Genomic DNA, 18,981 nt, shown 5'->3' with positions numbered 1-18,981 from the left:
ACCATGCAATATGACTTCAAAGGGTCTTCATTTGCTCACCGAACCTCTCCAATCCTATCACTGCTGCGTTTATGCCCCTGTACACATGCTTGATTCTCTTTTGGAGACATAGCAATCCATAGGTTTTAAGATACTTACTAGTCAGGTACATTCTTAGGCGTTTAATATGCGGTGTTGAGTCCATTTCGTTGAGCAAGGAGTAGCTCTTGTCTATTCCATATTTGGCTTAAGGAACTTTATCTGTGCTCATTTCAATCTCTGGTTTTATGCAGCACCCCAACTCACCTTTACCCTTAAGCAAGCATAAGTTGGTTTTCTAAATTTGAGACCCTGTTCTGTTCTGTAATTCAGTTCCTGTGTAGCCAAGTTTACATTCCGTGTATTATGATATCTTATGATGTTTCTTTTTCTGTGTGACTTATTTCAGTTAGAATCATCATACCTGAATCCACTCATTGTGCTGCTAAGGGCCTGATGACATAGATTTCATTGCTGAGTGATATTGCTTTGTAAGTAAATACCACAACTTCTTTATCCATTTTTCACTTTCTGCGATGTTGAACTTGTACGGTAAACGAGGTTCTTGTAAACAGAGGCGTCCCAAACTTTGGGGTGGCTGTGTCTTTTTGATTTTAATTTCCCTAAGCTATAGGACCATAAGTGGAAGTGCCCTAGGCTCTGTTGCTTTGTTTTTTAGATGTTTCAGGAAACACCATACACTTCTCCCGAGTGTCTGTTGGCAATTTACATCCCGCCCATCAGCATAACAAGGCTCCCAGTTCTCCATGGCCTGTCCTGCCTTTCTGGATTTTACACTTTTTTCAGATGGCCCTTTTGACCGGGGGGAAGTGAGACTTCATTGTAGTGCAGATTTCCTTTGCAAGCTTGCTTGGTTGGCCAAAAAGGGCGTATGCGTTTTTTCCTGAATATATTCAGGAAAAAACGCATACGCCCTTTTTGGCCAAGTGCATCATTGAGGACGTTCTGCCTCTTTTCCTATGCTTTCAATGCAATTCCAGTCTACCTCCTGAAATCGGTTTCCTGCAATTCTGCCCCGCTTTCAAGTCCTCTTGGCAGCCTTACTTCAGTCTATTTTTGGACGATAGCTGTCATTTATAACTCTGCAGGTTTGTGAATTACAGTGCCCCTGAGCTCCTTTCTTCAACTCGCTTTCTTGTGAGCTGGCCGCAACACCGCAGGATGGCTTCAGGCCCTAATCTGGTTCCGGCACGGCACGCTGAGCCTTTGGTTAATTCCTCTTCCTGGTGGGAAATGAGAGTTAAATTTGCCCGTCCAGACACCTCCAGCTAGTCTCTCATTGGTTCTCGCTATTCCTGTTCATCTTCCGCAGAAATTGCAAACTGGGCCAAACAGGAGGTTAAAGGGGACTGACTCTCCAAGTGGGGAGAGTGTTAGTAAAGCGTCTGGAATGTTGCACCCGAGTACCAGGGGAGGAAAACTGAGACATATTTGAACACGTCTCCCGATCACATGGTTGATCATACTCTGGGTTCCACATGCATGTTTTAGCTGAAGGAAGAATACCTAAAACCTGGGTAGTTGAAACCCGTGGAATGGGTACCATGCAATATGACTTCAAAGGGTCTTCATTTGCTCACCGAACCTCTCCAATCCTATCACTGCTGCGTTTATGCCCCTGTACACATGCTTGATTCTCTTTCGGAGACATAGCAATCCATAGGTTTTAAGATACTTACTAGTCAGGTACATTCTTAGGCGTTTAATATGGGGTGTTGAGTCCATTTCGTTGAGCAAGGAGTAGCTCTTGTCTATTCCATATTTGGCTTAAGGAACTTTATCTGTGCTCATTTCAATCTCTGGTTTTATGCAGCACCCCAACTCACCTTTACCCTTAAGCAAGCATAAGTTGGTTTTCTAAATTTGAGACCCTGTTCTGTTCTGTAATTCAGTTCCTGTGTAGCCAAGTTTACATTCCGTGTATTACTGATATCTTATGATGTTTCTTTTTCTGTGTGACTTATTTCAGTTAGAATCATCATACCTGAATCCACTCATTGTGCTGCTAAGGGCCTGATGACATAGATTTCATTGCTGAGTGATATTGCTTTGTAAGTAAATACCACAACTTCTTTATCCATTTTTCACTTTCTGCGATGTTGAACTTGTACTGTAAACGAGGTTCTTGTAAACAGAGCCGTCCAAACTTTGGGGTGGCTGTGTCTTTTTGATTTTAATTTCCCTAAGCTATAGGACCATAAGTGGAAGTGCCCTAGGCTCTGTTGCTTTGTTTTTTAGATGTTTCAGGAAACACCATACACTTCTCCCGAGTGTCTGTTGGCAATTTACATCCCGCCCATCAGCATAACAAGGCTCCCAGTTCTCCATGGCCTGTCCTGCCTTTCTGGATTTTACACTTTTTTCAGATGGCCCTTTTGACCGGGGGGAAGTGAGACTTCATTGTAGTGCAGATTTCCTTTGCAAGCTTGCTTGGTTGGCCAAAAAGGGCGTATGCGTTTTTTCCTGAATATATTCAGGAAAAAACGCATACGCCCTTTTTGGCCAAGTGCATCATTGTGGACGTTCTGCCTCTTTTCCTATGCTTTCAATGCAATTCCAGTCTACCTCCTGAAATCGGTTTCCTGCAATTCTGCCCCGCTTTCAAGTCCTCTTGGCAGCCTTACTTCAGTCTATTTTTGGACGATAGCTGTCATTTATAACTCTGCAGGTTTGTGAATTACAGTGCCCCTGAGCTCCTTTCTTCAACTCGCTTTCTTTTGAGCTGGCCGCAACACCGCAGGATGGCTTCAGGCCCTAATCTGGTTCCGGCACGGCACGCTGAGCCTTTGGTTAATTCCTCTTCCTGGTGGGAAATGAGAGTTAAATTTGCCCGTCCAGACACCTCCAGCTAGTCTCTCATTGGTTCTCGCTATTCCTGTTCATCTTCCGCAGAAATTGCAAACTGGGCCAAACAGGAGGTTAAAGGGCTGACTCTCCAAGTGGGGAGAGTGTTAGTAAAGCGTCTGGAATGTTGCACCCGAGTACCAGGGGAGGAAAACTGAGACATATTTGAACACGTCTCCCGATCACATGGTTGATCATACTCTGGGTTCCACATGCATGTTTTAGCTGAAGGAAGAATACCTTAAACCTGGAGAGTTGAGACCCGTGGAATGGGTACCATGCAATATGACTTCAAAGGGTCTTCATTTGCTCACCGAACCTCTCCAATCCTATCACTGCTGCGTTTATGCCCCTGTACACATGCTTGATTCTCTTTCGGAGACATAGCAATCCATAGGTTTTAAGATACTTACTAGTCAGGTACATTCTTAGGCGTTTAATATGCGGTGTTGAGTCCATTTCGTTGAGCAAGGAGTAGCTCTTGTCTATTCCATATTTGGCTTAAGGAACTTTATCTGTGCTCATTTCAATCTCTGGTTTTATGCAGCACCCCAACTCACCTTTACCCTTAAGCAAGCATAAGTTGGTTTTCTAAATTTGAGACCCTGTTCTGTTCTGTAATTCAGTTCCTGTGTAGCCAAGTTTACATTCCGTGTATTACTGATATCTTATGATGTTTCTTTTTCTGTGTGACTTATTTCAGTTAGAATCATCATACCTGAATCCACTCATTGTGCTGCTAAGGGCCTGATGACATAGATTTCATTGCTGAGTGATATTGCTTTGTAAGTAAATACCACAACTTCTTTATCCATTTTTCACTTTCTGCGATGTTGAACTTGTACTGTAAACGAGGTTCTTGTAAACAGAGGCGTCCCAACTTTGGGGTGGCTGTGTCTTTTTGATTTTAATTTCCCTAAGCTATAGGACCATAAGTGGAAGTGCCCTAGGCTCTGTTGCTTTGTTTTTTAGATGTTTCAGGAAACACCATACACTTCTCCCGAGTGTCTGTTGGCAATTTACATCCCGCCCATCAGCATAACAAGGCTCCCAGTTCTCCATGGCCTGTCCTGCCTTTCTGGATTTTACACTTTTTTCAGATGGCCCTTTTGACCGGGGGGAAGTGAGACTTCATTGTAGTGCAGATTTCCTTTGCAAGCTTGCTTGGTTGGCCAAAAAGGGCGTATGCGTTTTTTCCTGAATATATTCAGGAAAAAACGCATACGCCCTTTTTGGCCAAGTGCATCATTGTGGACGTTCTGCCTCTTTTCCTATGCTTTCAATGCAATTCCAGTCTACCTCCTGAAATCGGTTTCCTGCAATTCTGCCCCGCTTTCAAGTCCTCTTGGCAGCCTTACTTCAGTCTATTTTTGGACGATAGCTGTCATTTATAACTCTGCAGGTTTGTGAATTACAGTGCCCCTGAGCTCCTTTCTTCAACTCGCTTTCTTGTGAGCTGGCCGCAACACCGCAGGATGGCTTCAGGCCCTAATCTGGTTCCGGCACGGCACGCTGAGCCTTTGGTTATTCCTCTTCCTGGTGGGAAATGAGAGTTAAATTTGCCCGTCCAGACACCTCCAGCTAGTCTCTCATTGGTTCTCGCTATTCCTGTTCATCTTCCGCAGAAATTGCAAACTGGGCCAAACAGGAGGTTAAAGGGACTGACTCTCCAAGTGGGGAGAGTGTTAGTAAAGCGTCTGGAATGTTGCACCCGAGTACCAGGGGAGGAAAACTGAGACATATTTGAACACGTCTCCCGTTCACATGGTTGATCATACTCTGGGTTCCACATGCATGTTTTAGCTGAAGGAAGAATACCTTAAACCTGGGTAGTTGAAACCCGTGGAATGGGTACCATGCAATATGACTTCAAAGGGTCTTCATTTGCTCACCGAACCTCTCCAATCCTATCACTGCTGCGTTTATGCCCCTGTACACATGCTTGATTCTCTTTCGGAGACATAGCAATCCATAGGTTTTAAGATACTTACTAGTCAGGTACATTCTTAGGCATTTAATATGCGGTGTTGAGTCCATTTCGTTGAGCAAGGAGTAGCTCTTGTCTATTCCATATTTGGCTTAAGGAACTTTATCTGTGCTCATTTCAATCTCTGGTTTTATGCAGCACCCCAACTCACCTTCCCCTTAAGCAAGCATAAGTTGGTTTTCTAAATTTGAGACCCTGTTCTGTTCTGTAATTCAGTTCCTGTGTAGCCAAGTTTACATTCCGTGTATTACTGATATCTTATGATGTTTCTTTTTCTGTGTGACTTATTTCAGTTAGAATCATCATACCTGAATCCACTCATTGTGCTGCTAAGGGCCTGATGACATAGATTTCATTGCTGAGTGATATTGCTTTGTAAGTAAATACCACAACTTCTTTATCCATTTTTCACTTTCTGCGATGTTGAACTTGTACTGTAAACGAGGTTCTTGTAAACAGAGCCGTCCAAACTTTGGGGTGGCTGTGTCTTTTTGATTTTAATTTCCCTAAGCTATAGGACCATAAGTGGAAGTGCCCTAGGCTCTGTTGCTTTGTTTTTTAGATGTTTCAGGAAACACCATACACTTCTCCCGAGTGTCTGTTGGCAATTTACATCCCGCCCATCAGCATAACAAGGCTCCCAGTTCTCCATGGCCTGTCCTGCCTTTCTGGATTTTACACTTTTTTCAGATGGCCCTTTTGACGGGGGGAAGTGAGACTTCATTGTAGTGCAGATTTCCTTTGCAAGCTTGCTTGGTTGGCCAAAAAGGGCGTATGCGTTTTTTCCTGAATATATTCAGGAAAAAACGCATACGCCCTTTTTGGCCAAGTGCATCATTGTGGACGTTCTGCCTCTTTTCCTATGCTTTCAATGCAATTCCAGTCTACCTCCTGAAATCGGTTTCCTGCAATTCTGCCCCGCTTTCAAGTCCTCTTGGCAGCCTTACTTCAGTCTATTTTTGGACGATAGCTGTCATTTATAACTCTGCAGGTTTGTGAATTACAGTGCCCCTGAGCTCCTTTCTTCAACTCGCTTTCTTGTGAGCTGGCCGCAACACCGCAGGATGGCTTCAGGCCCTAATCTGGTTCCGGCACGGCACGCTGAGCCTTTGGTTATTCCTCTTCCTGGTGGGAAATGAGAGTTAAATTTGCCCGTCCAGACACCTCCAGCTAGTCTCTCATTGGTTCTCGCTATTCCTGTTCATCTTCCGCAGAAATTGCAAACTGGGCCAAACAGGAGGTTAAAGGGCTGACTCTCCAAGTGGGGAGAGTGTTAGTAAAGCGTCTGGAATGTTGCACCCGAGTACCAGGGGAGGAAAACTGAGACATATTTGAACACGTCTCCCGATCACATGGTTGATCATACTCTGGGTTCCACATGCATGTTTTAGCTGAAGGAAGAATACCTTAAACCTGGAGAGTTGAAACCCGTGGAATGGGTACCATGCAATATGACTTCAAAGGGTCTTCATTTGCTCACCGAACCTCTCCAATCCTATCACTGCTGCGTTTATGCCCCTGTACACATGCTTGATTCTCTTTCGGAGACATAGCAATCCATAGGTTTTAAGATACTTACTAGTCAGGTACATTCTTAGGCGTTTAATATGGGTGTTGAGTCCATTTCGTTGAGCAAGGAGTAGCTCTTGTCTATTCCATATTTGGCTTAAGGAACTTTATCTGTGCTCATTTCAATCTCTGGTTTTATGCAGCACCCCAACTCACCTTTCCCCTTAAGCAAGCATAAGTTGGTTTTCTAAATTTGAGACCCTGTTCTGTTCTGTAATTCAGTTCCTGTGTAGCCAAGTTTACATTCCGTGTATTACTGATATCTTATGATGTTTCTTTTTCTGTGTGACTTATTTCAGTTAGAATCATCATACCTGAATCCACTCATTGTGCTGCTAAGGGCCTGATGACATAGATTTCATTGCTGAGTGATATTGCTTTGTAAGTAAATACCACAACTTCTTTATCCATTTTTCACTTTCTGCGATGTTGAACTTGTACTGTAAACGAGGTTCTTGTAAACAGAGGCGTCCCAAACTTTGGGGTGGCTGTGTCTTTTTGATTTTAATTTCCCTAAGCTATAGGACCATAAGTGGAAGTGCCCTAGGCTCTGTTGCTTTGTTTTTTAGATGTTTCAGGAAACACCATACACTTCTCCCGAGTGTCTGTTGGCAATTTACATCCCGCCCATCAGCATAACAAGGCTCCCAGTTCTCCATGGCCTGTCCTGCCTTTCTGGATTTTACACTTTTTTCAGATGGCCCTTTTGACCGGGGGGAAGTGAGACTTCATTGTAGTGCAGATTTCCTTTGCAAGCTTGCTTGGTTGGCCAAAAAGGGCGTATGCGTTTTTTCCTGAATATATTCAGGAAAAAACGCATACGCCCTTTTTGGCCAAGTGCATCATTGTGGACGTTCTGCCTCTTTTCCTATGCTTTCAATGCAATTCCAGTCTACCTCCTGAAATCGGTTTCCTGCAATTCTGCCCCGCTTTCAAGTCCTCTTGGCAGCCTTACTTCAGTCTATTTTTGGACGATAGCTGTCATTTATAACTCTGCAGGTTTGTGAATTACAGTGCCCCTGAGCTCCTTTCTTCAACTCGCTTTCTTGTGAGCTGGCCGCAACACCGCAGGATGGCTTCAGGCCCTAATCTGGTTCCGGCACGGCACGCTGAGCCTTTGGTTAATTCCTCTTCCTGGTGGGAAATGAGAGTTAAATTTGCCCGTCCAGACACCTCCAGCTAGTCTCTCATTGGTTCTCGCTATTCCTGTTCATCTTCCGCAGAAATTGCAAACTGGGCCAAACAGGAGGTTAAAGGGACTGACTCTCCAAGTGGGGAGAGTGTTAGTAAAGCGTCTGGAATGTTGCACCCGAGTACCAGGGGAGGAAAACTGAGACATATTTGAACACGTCTCCCGATCACATGGTTGATCATACTCTGGGTTCCACATGCATGTTTTAGCTGAAGGAAGAATACCTTAAACCTGGAGAGTTGAAACCCGTGGAATGGGTACCATGCAATATGACTTCAAAGGGTCTTCATTTGCTCACCGAACCTCTCCAATCCTATCACTGCTGCGTTTATGCCCCTGTACACATGCTTGATTCTCTTTCGGAGACATAGCAATCCATAGGTTTTAAGATACTTACTAGTCAGGTACATTCTTAGGCGTTTAATATGCGGTGTTGAGTCCATTTCGTTGAGCAAGGAGTAGCTCTTGTCTATTCCATATTTGGCTTAAGGAACTTTATCTGTGCTCATTTCAATCTCTGGTTTTATGCAGCACCCCAACTCACCTTTCCCCTTAAGCAAGCATAAGTTGGTTTTCTAAATTTGAGACCCTGTTCTGTTCTGTAATTCAGTTCCTGTGTAGCCAAGTTTACATTCCGTGTATTACTGATATCTTATGATGTTTCTTTTTCTGTGTGACTTATTTCAGTTAGAATCATCATACCTGAATCCACTCATTGTGCTGCTAAGGGCCTGATGACATAGATTTCATTGCTGAGTGATATTGCTTTGTAAGTAAATACCACAACTTCTTTATCCATTTTTCACTTTCTGCGATGTTGAACTTGTACTGTAAACGAGGTTCTTGTAAACAGAGGCGTCCAAACTTTGGGGTGGCTGTGTCTTTTTGATTTTAATTTCCCTAAGCTATAGGACCATAAGTGGAAGTGCCCTAGGCTCTGTTGCTTTGTTTTTTAGATGTTTCAGGAAACACCATACACTTCTCCCGAGTGTCTGTTGGCAATTTACATCCCGCCCATCAGCATAACAAGGCTCCCAGTTCTCCATGGCCTGTCCTGCCTTTCTGGATTTTACACTTTTTTCAGATGGCCCTTTTGACCGGGGGGAAGTGAGACTTCATTGTAGTGCAGATTTCCTTTGCAAGCTTGCTTGGTTGGCCAAAAAGGGCGTATGCGTTTTTTCCTGAATATATTCAGGAAAAAACGCATACGCCCTTTTTGGCCAAGTGCATCATAGTGGACGTTCTGCCTCTTTTCCTATGCTTTCAATGCAATTCCAGTCTACCTCCTGAAATCGGTTTCCTGCAATTCTGCCCCGCTTTCAAGTCCTCTTGGCAGCCTTACTTCAGTCTATTTTTGGACGATAGCTGTCATTTATAACTCTGCAGGTTTGTGAATTACAGTGCCCCTGAGCTCCTTTCTTCAACTCGCTTTCTTGTGACCTGGCCGCAACACCGCAGGATGGCTTCAGGCCCTAATCTGGTTCCGGCACGGCACGCTGAGCCTTTGGTTAATTCCTCTTCCTGGTGGGAAATGAGAGTTAAATTTGCCCGTCCAGACACCTCCAGCTAGTCTCTCATTGGTTCTCGCTATTCCTGTTCATCTTCCGCAGAAATTGCAAACTGGGCCAAACAGGAGGTTAAAGGGCTGACTCTCCAAGTGGGGAGAGTGTTAGTAAAGCGTCTGGAATGTTGCACCCGAGTACCAGGGGAGGAAAACTGAGACATATTTGAACACGTCTCCCGATCACATGGTTGATCATACTCTGGGTTCCACATGCATGTTTTAGCTGAAGGAAGAATACCTAAAACCTGGGTAGTTGAAACCCGTGGAATGGGTACCATGCAATATGACTTCAAAGGGTCTTCATTTGCTCACCGAACCTCTCCAATCCTATCACTGCTGCGTTTATGCCCCTGTACACATGCTTGATTCTCTTTCGGAGACATAGCAATCCATAGGTTTTAAGATACTTACTAGTCAGGTACATTCTTAGGCGTTTAATATGCGGTGTTGAGTCCATTTCGTTGAGCAAGGAGTAGCTCTTGTCTATTCCATATTTGGCTTAAGGAACTTTATCTGTGCTCATTTCAATCTCTGGTTTTATGCAGCACCCCAACTCACCTTTCCCCTTAAGCAAGCATAAGTTGGTTTTCTAAATTTGAGACCCTGTTCTGTTCTGTAATTCAGTTCCTGTGTAGCCAAGTTTACATTCCGTGTATTACTGATATCTTATGATGTTTCTTTTTCTGTGTGACTTATTTCAGTTAGAATCATCATACCTGAATCCACTCATTGTGCTGCTAAGGGCCTGATGACATAGATTTCATTGCTGTGTGATATTGCTTTGTAAGTAAATACCACAACTTCTTTATCCATTTTTCACTTTCTGCGATGTTGAACTTGTACTGTAAACGAGGTTCTTGTAAACAGAGGCGTTCCAAACTTTGGGGTGGCTGTGTCTTTTTGATTTTAATTTCCCTAAGCTATAGGACCATAAGTGGAAGTGCCCTAGGCTCTGTTGCTTTGTTTTTTAGATGTTTCAGGAAACACCATACACTTCTCCCGAGTGTCTGTTGGCAATTTACATCCCGCCCATCAGCATAACAAGGCTCCCAGTTCTCCATGGCCTGTCCTGCCTTTCTGGATTTTACACTTTTTTCAGATGGCCCTTTTGACCGGGGGGAAGTGAGACTTCATTGTAGTGCAGATTTCCTTTGCAAGCTTGCTTGGTTGGCCAAAAAGGGCGTATGCGTTTTTTCCTGAATATATTCAGGAAAAAACGCATACGCCCTTTTTGGCCAAGTGCATCATTGTGGACGTTCTGCCTCTTTTCCTATGCTTTCAATGCAATTCCAGTCTACCTCCTGAAATCGGTTTCCTGCAATTCTGCCCCGCTTTCAAGTCCTCTTGGCAGCCTTACTTCAGTCTATTTTTGGACGATAGCTGTCATTTATAACTCTGCAGGTTTGTGAATTACAGTGCCCCTGAGCTCCTTTCTTCAACTCGCTTTCTTGTGACCTGGCCGCAACACCGCAGGATGGCTTCAGGCCCTAATCTGGTTCCGGCACGGCACGCTGAGCCTTTGGTTAATTCCTCTTCCTGGTGGGAAATGAGAGTTAAATTTGCCCGTCCAGACACCTCCAGCTAGCCTCTCATTGGTTCTCGCTATTCCTGTTCATCTTCCGCAGAAATTGCAAACTGGGCCAAACAGGAGGTTAAAGGACTGACTCTCCAAGTGGGGAGAGTGTTAGTAAAGCGTCTGGAATGTTGCACCCGAGTACCAGGGGAGGAAAACTGAGACATATTTGAACACGTCTCCCGATCACATGGTTGATCATACTCTAGGTTCCACATGCATGTTTTAGCTGAAGGAAGAATACCTTAAACCTGGAGAGTTGAGACCCGTGTAATGGGTACCATGCAATATGACTTCAAAGGGTCTTCATTTGCTCACCGAACCTCTCCAATCCTATCACTGCTGCGTTTATGCCCCTGTACACATGCTTGATTCTCTTTCGGAGACATAGCAATCCATAGGTTTTAAGATACTTACTAGTCAGGTACATTCTTAGGCGTTTAATATGCGGTGTTGAGTCCATTTCGTTGAGCAAGGAGTAGCTCTTGTCTATTCCATATTTGGCTTAAGGAACTTTATCTGTGCTCATTTCAATCTCTGGTTTTATGCAGCACCCCAACTCACCTTTCCCCTTAAGCAAGCATAAGTTGGTTTTCTAAATTTGAGACCCTGTTCTGTTCTGTAATTCAGTTCCTGTGTAGCCAAGTTTACATTCCGTGTATTACTGATATCTTATGATGTTTCTTTTTCTGTGTGACTTATTTCAGTTAGAATCATCATACCTGAATCCACTCATTGTGCTGCTAAGGGCCTGATGACATAGATTTCATTGCTGAGTGATATTGCTTTGTAAGTAAATACCACAACTTCTTTATCCATTTTTCACTTTCTGCGATGTTGAACTTGTACTGTAAACGAGGTTCTTGTAAACAGAGCCGTCCAAACTTTGGGGTGGCTGTGTCTTTTTGATTTTAATTTCCCTAAGCTATAGGACCATAAGTGGAAGTGCCCTAGGCTCTGTTGCTTTGTTTTTTAGATGTTTCAGGAAACACCATACACTTCTCCCGAGTGTCTGTTGGCAATTTACATCCCGCCCATCAGCATAACAAGGCTCCCAGTTCTCCATGGCCTGTCCTGCCTTTCTGGATTTTACACTTTTTTCAGATGGCCCTTTTGACCGGGGGAAGTGAGACTTCATTGTAGTGCAGATTTCCTTTGCAAGCTTGCTTGGTTGGCCAAAAAGGGCGTATGCGTTTTTTCCTGAATATATTCAGGAAAAAACGCATACGCCCTTTTTGGCCAAGTGCATCATTGTGGACGTTCTGCCTCTTTTCCTATGCTTTCAATGCAATTCCAGTCTACCTCCTGAAATCGGTTTCCTGCAATTCTGCCCCGCTTTCAAGTCCTCTTGGCAGCCTTACTTCAGTCTATTTTTGGACGATAGCTGTCATTTATAACTCTGCAGGTTTGTGAATTACAGTGCCCCTGAGCTCCTTTCTTCAACTCGCTTTCTTGTGAGCTGGCCGCAACACCGCAGGATGGCTTCAGGCCCTAATCTGGTTCCGGCACGGCACGCTGAGCCTTTGGTTAATTCCTCTTCCTGGTGGGAAATGAGAGTTAAATTTGCCCGTCCAGACACCTCCAGCTAGTCTCATTGGTTCTCGCTATTCCTGTTCATCTTCCGCAGAAATTGCAAACTGGGCCAAACAGGAGGTTAAAGGGGCTGACTCTCCAAGTGGGGAGAGTGTTAGTAAAGCGTCTGGAATGTTGCACCCGAGTACCAGGGGAGGAAAACTGAGACATATTTGAACACGTCTCCCGATCACATGGTTGATCATACTCTGGGTTCCACATGCATGTTTTAGCTGAAGGAAGAATACCTTAAACCTGGAGAGTTGAGACCCGTGGAATGGGTACCATGCAATATGACTTCAAAGGGTCTTCATTTGCTCACCGAACCTCTCCAATCCTATCACTGCTGCGTTTATGCCCCTGTACACATGCTTGATTCTCTTTCGGAGACATAGCAATCCATAGGTTTTAAGATACTTACTAGTCAGGTACATTCTTAGGCGTTTAATATGCGGTGTTGAGTCCATTTCGTTGAGCAAGGAGTAGCTCTTGTCTATTCCATATTTGGCTTAAGGAACTTTATCTGTGCTCATTTCAATCTCTGGTTTTATGCAGCACCCCAACTCACCTTTCCCCTTAAGCAAGCATAAGTTGGTTTTCTAAATTTGAGACCCTGTTCTGTTCTGTAATTCAGTTCCTGTGTAGCCAAGTTTACATTCCGTGTATTACTGATATCTTATGATGTTTCTTTTTCTGTGTGACTTATTTCAGTTAGAATCATCATACCTGAATCCACTCATTGTGCTGCTAAGGGCCTGATGACATAGATTTCATTGCTGAGTGATATTGCTTTGTAAGTAAATACCACAACTTCTTTATCCATTTTTCACTTTCTGCGATGTTGAACTTGTACTGTAAACGAGGTTCTTGTAAACAGAGCCGTCCAAACTTTGGGGTGGCTGTGTCTTTTTGATTTTAATTTCCCTAAGCTATAGGACCATAAGTGGAAGTGCCCTAGGCTCTGTTGCTTTGTTTTTTAGATGTTTCAGGAAACACCATACACTTCTCCCGAGTGTCTGTTGGCAATTTACATCCCGCCCATCAGCATAACAAGGCTCCCAGTTCTCCATGGCCTGTCCTGCCTTTCTGGATTTTACACTTTTTTCAGATGGCCCTTTTGACCGGGGGGAAGTGAGACTTCATTGTAGTGCAGATTTCCTTTGCAAGCTTGCTTGGTTGGCCAAAAAGGGCGTATGCGTTTTTTCCTGAATATATTCAGGAAAAAACGCATACGCCCTTTTTGGCCAAGTGCATCATTGTGGACGTTCTGCCTCTTTTCCTATGCTTTCAATGCAATTCCAGTCTACCTCCTGAAATCGGTTTCCTGCAATTCTGCCCCGCTTTCAAGTCCTCTTGGCAGCCTTACTTCAGTCTATTTTTGGACGATAGCTGTCATTTATAACTCTGCAGGTTTGTGAATTACAGTGCCCCTGAGCTCCTTTCTTCAACTCGCTTTCTTGTGAGCTGGCCGCAACACCGCAGGATGGCTTCAGGCCCTAATCTGGTTCCGGCACGGCACGCTGAGCCTTTGGTTATTCCTCTTCCTGGTGGGAAATGAGAGTTAAATTTGCCCGTCCAGACACCTCCAGCTAGTCTCTCATTGGTTCTCGCTATTCCTGTTCATCTTCCGCAGAAATTGCAAACTGGGCCAAACAGGAGGTTAAAGGCGCTGACTCTCCAAGTGGGGAGAGTGTTAGTAAAGCGTCTGGAATGTTGCACCCGAGTACCAGGGGAGGAAAACTGAGACATATTTGAACACGTCTCCCGATCACATGGTTGATCATACTCTGGGTTCCACATGCATGTTTTAGCTGAAGGAAGAATACCTTAAACCTGGAGAGTTGAGACCCGTGGAATGGGTACCATGCAATATGACTTCAAAGGGTCTTCATTTGCTCACCGAACCTCTCCAATCCTATCACTGCTGCGTTTATGCCCCTGTACACATGCTTGATTCTCTTTCGGAGACATAGCAATCCATAGGTTTTAAGATACTTACTAGTCAGGTACATTCTTAGGCGTTTAATATGCGGTGTTGAGTCCATTTCGTTGAGCAAGGAGTAGCTCTTGTCTATTCCATATTTGGCTTAAGGAACTTTATCTGTGCTCATTTCAATCTCTGGTTTTATGCAGCACCCCAACTCACCTTTCCCCTTAAGCAAGCATAAGTTGGTTTTCTAAATTTGAGACCCTGTTCTGTTCTGTAATTCAGTTCCTGTGTAGCCAAGTTTACATTCCGTGTATTACTGATATCTTATGATGTTTCTTTTTCTGTGTGACTTATTTCAGTTAGAATCATCATACCTGAATCCACTCATTGTGCTGCTAAGGGCCTGATGACATAGATTTCATTGCTGAGTGATATTGCTTTGTAAGTAAATACCACAACTTCTTTATCCATTTTTCACTTTCTGCGATGTTGAACTTGTACTGTAAACGAGGTTCTTGTAAACAGAGGCGTTCCAAACTTTGGGGTGGCTGTGTCTTTTTGATTTTAATTTCCCTAAGCTATAGGACCATAAGTGGAAGTGCCCTAGGCTCTGTTGCTTTGTTTTTTAGATGTTTCAGGAAACACCATACACTTCTCCCGAGTGTCTGTTGGCAATTTACATCCCGCCCATCAGCATAACAAGGCTCCCAGTTCTCCATGGCCTGTCCTGCCTTTCTGGATTTTACACTTTTTTCAGATGGCCCTTTTGACCGGGGGAAGTGAGACTTCATTGTAGTGCAGATTTCCTTTGCAAGCTTGCTTGGTTGGCCAAAAAGGGCGTATGCGTTTTTTCCTGAATATATTCAGGAAAAAACGCATACGCCCTTTTTGGCCAAGTGCATCATTGTGGACGTTCTGCCTCTTTTCCTATGCTTTCAATGCAATTCCAGTCTACCTCCTGAAATCGGTTTCCTGCAATTCTGCCCCGCTTTCAAGTCCTCTTGGCAGCCTTACTTCAGTCTATTTTTGGACGATAGCTGTCATTTATAACTCTGCAGGTTTGTGAATTACAGTGCCCCTGAGCTCCTTTCTTCAACTCGCTTTCTTGTGACCTGGCCGCAACACCGCAGGATGGCTTCAGGCCCTAATCTGGTTCCGGCACGGCACGCTGAGCCTTTGGTTAATTCCTCTTCCTGGTGGGAAATGAGAGTTAAATTTGCCCGTCCAGACACCTCCAGCTAGTCTCTCATTGGTTCTCGCTATTCCTGTTCATCTTCCGCAGAAATTGCAAACTGGGCCAAACAGGAGGTTAAAGGGCTGACTCTCCAAGTGGGGAGAGTGTTAGTAAAGCGTCTGGAATGTTGCACCCGAGTACCAGGGGAGGAAAACTGAGACATATTTGAACACGTCTCCCGATCACATGGTTGATCATACTCTGGGTTCCACATGCATGTTTTAGCTGAAGGAAGAATACCTAAAACCTGGGTAGTTGAAACCCGTGGAATGGGTACCATGCAATATGACTTCAAAGGGTCTTCATTTGCTCACCGAACCTCTCCAATCCTATCACTGCTGCGTTTATGCCCCTGTACACATGCTTGATTCTCTTTCGGAGACATAGCAATCCATAGGTTTTAAGATACTTACTAGTCAGGTACATTCTTAGGCGTTTAATATGCGGTGTTGAGTCCATTTCGTTGAGCAAGGAGTAGCTCTTGTCTATTCCATATTTGGCTTAAGGAACTTTATCTGTGCTCATTTCAATCTCTGGTTTTATGCAGCACCCCAACTCACCTTTCCCTTAAGCAAGCATAAGTTGGTTTTCTAAATTTGAGACCCTGTTCTGTTCTGTAATTCAGTTCCTGTGTAGCCAAGTTTACATTCCGTGTATTACTGATATCTTATGATGTTTCTTTTTCTGTGTGACTTATTTCAGTTAGAATCATCATACCTGAATCCACTCATTGTGCTGCTAAGGGCCTGATGACATAGATTTCATTGCTGAGTGATATTGCTTTGTAAGTAAATACCACAACTTCTTTATCCATTTTTCACTTTCTGCGATGTTGAACTTGTACTGTAAACGAGGTTCTTGTAAACAGAGGCGTCCCAAACTTTGGGGTGGCTGTGTCTTTTTGATTTTAATTTCCCTAAGCTATAGGACCATAAGTGGAAGTGCCCTAGGCTCTGTTGCTTTGTTTTTTAGATGTTTCAGGAAACACCATACACTTCTCCCGAGTGTCTGTTGGCAATTTACATCCCGCCCATCAGCATAACAAGGCTCCCAGTTCTCCATGGCCTGTCCTGCCTTTCTGGATTTTACACTTTTTTCAGATGGCCCTTTTGACCGGGGGGAAGTGAGACTTCATTGTAGTGCAGATTTCCTTTGCAAGCTTGCTTGGTTGGCCAAAAAGGGCGTATGCGTTTTTTCCTGAATATATTCAGGAAAAAACGCATACGCCCTTTTTGGCCAAGTGCATCATTGTGGACGTTCTGCCTCTTTTCCTATGCTTTCAATGCAATTCCAGTCTACCTCCTGAAATCGGTTTCCTGCAATTCTGCCCCGCTTTCAAGTCCTCTTGGCAGCCTTACTTCAGTCTATTTTTGGACGATAGCTGTCATTTATAACTCTGCAGGTTTGTGAATTACAGTGCCCCTGAGCTCCTTTCTTCAACTCGCTTTCTTGTGAGCTGGCCGCAACACCGCAGGATGGCTTCAGGCCCTAATCTGGTTCCGGCACGGCACGCTGAGCCTTTGGTTAATTCCTCTTCCTGGTGGGAAATGAGAGTTAAATTTGCCCGTCCAGACACCTCCAGCTAGTCTCTCATTGGTTCTCGCTATTCCTGTTCATCTTCCGCAGAAATTGCAAACTGGGCCAAACAGGAGGTTAAAGGGACTGACTCTCCAAGTGGGGAGAGTGTTAGTAAAGCGTCTGGAATGTTGCACCCGAGTACCAGGGAGGAAAACTGAGACATATTTGAACACGTCTCCCGATCACATGGTTGATCATACTCTGGGTTCCACATGCATGTTTTAGCTGAAGGAAGAATACCTTAAACCTGGTAGTTGAAACCCGTGGAATGGGTACCATGCAATATGACTTCAAAGGGTCTTCATTTGCTCACCGAACCTCTCCAATCCTATCACTGCTGCGTTTATGCCCCTGTACACATGCTTGATTCTCTTTCGGAGACATAGCAATCCATAGGTTTTAAGATACTTACTAGTCAGGTACATTCTTAGGCGTTTAATATGCGGTGTTGAGTCCATTTCGTTGAGCAAGGAGTAGCTCTTGTCTATTCCATATTTGGCTTAAGGAACTTTATCTGTGCTCATTTCAATCTCTGGTTTTATGCAGCACCCCAACTCACCTTTACCCTTAAGCAAGCATCAGTTGGTTTTCTAAATTTGAGACCCTGTTCTGTTCTGTAATTCAGTTCCTGTGTAGCCAAGTTTACATTCCGTGTATTACTGATATCTTATGATGTTTCTTTTTCTGTGTGACTTATTTCAGTTAGAATCATCATACCTGAATCCACTCATTGTGCTGCTAAGGGCCTGATGACATAGATTTCATTGCTGAGTGATATTGCTTTGTAAGTAAATACCACAAATTCTTTATCCATTTTTCACTTTCTGCGATGTTGAACTTGTACTGTAAACGAGGTTCTTGTAAACAGGCGTCCCAAACTTTGGGGTGGCTGTGTCTTTTTGATTTTAATTTCCCTAAGCTATAGGACCATAAGTGGAAGTGCCCTAGGCTCTGTTGCTTTGTTTTTTAGATGTTTCAGGAAACACCATACACTTCTCCCGAGTGTCTGTTGGCAATTTACATCCCGCCCATCAGCATAACAAGGCTCCCAGTTCTCCATGGCCTGTCCTGCCTTTCTGGATTTTACACTTTTTTCAGATGGCCCTTTTGACCGGGGGGAAGTGAGACTTCATTGTAGTGCAGATTTCCTTTGCAAGCTTGCTTGGTTGGCCAAAAAGGGCGTATGCGTTTTTTCCTGAATATATTCAGGAAAAAACGCATACGCCCTTTTTGGCCAAGTGCATCATTGTGGACGTTCTGCCTCTTTTCCTATGCTTTCAATGCAATTCCAGTCTACCTCCTGAAATCGGTTTCCTGCAATTCTGCCCCGCTTTCAAGTCCTCTTGGCAGCCTTACTTCAGTCTATTTTTGGACGATAGCTGTCATTTATAACTCTGCAGGTTTGTGAATTACAGTGCCCCTGAGCTCCTTTCTTCAACTCGCTTTCTTGTGAGCTGGCCGCAACACCGCAGGATGGCTTCAGGCCCTAATCTGGTTCCGGCACGGCACGCTGAGCCTTTGGTTAATTCCTCTTCCTGGTGGGAAATGAGAGTTAAATTTGCCCGTCCAGACACCTCCAGCTAGTCTCTCATTGGTTCTCGCTATTCCTGTTCATCTTCCGCAGAAATTGCAAACTGGGCCAAACAGGAGGTTAAAGGGACTGACTCTCCAAGTGGGGAGAGTGTTAGTAAAGCGTCTGGAATGTTGCACCCGAGTACCAGGGGAGGAAAACTGAGACATATTTGAACACGTCTCCCGATCACATGGTTGATCATACTCTGGGTTCCACATGCATGTTTTAGCTGAAGGAAGAATACCTTAAACCTGGGTAGTTGAAACCCGTGGAATGGGTACCATGCAATATGACTTCAAAGGGTCTTCATTTGCTCACCGAACCTC

General features: G+C 44.1%; 1 long non-coding RNA gene across 1 annotated transcript; it reads left to right on the top strand.

The window, feature by feature from the left end:
* The first annotated feature begins 8,332 nt into the window (after window positions 1-8,332).
* Window positions 8,333-11,502, top strand: LOC141277747 (uncharacterized). The gene is made up of 3 exons (XR_012329529.1): window positions 8,333-8,400; window positions 9,897-9,978; window positions 11,476-11,502. It is a non-coding gene; the product is annotated as an uncharacterized lncRNA (long non-coding RNA).
* Window positions 11,503-18,981: the final 7,479 nt, after the last annotated feature.

This window comes from Tursiops truncatus, unplaced genomic scaffold, assembly GCF_011762595.2.
Source record: "Tursiops truncatus isolate mTurTru1 unplaced genomic scaffold, mTurTru1.mat.Y mat_scaffold_388_arrow_ctg1, whole genome shotgun sequence".
NCBI lineage: Eukaryota > Metazoa > Chordata > Mammalia > Artiodactyla > Delphinidae > Tursiops > Tursiops truncatus.
This window is presented reverse-complemented; position numbering and strand designations above follow the sequence as displayed.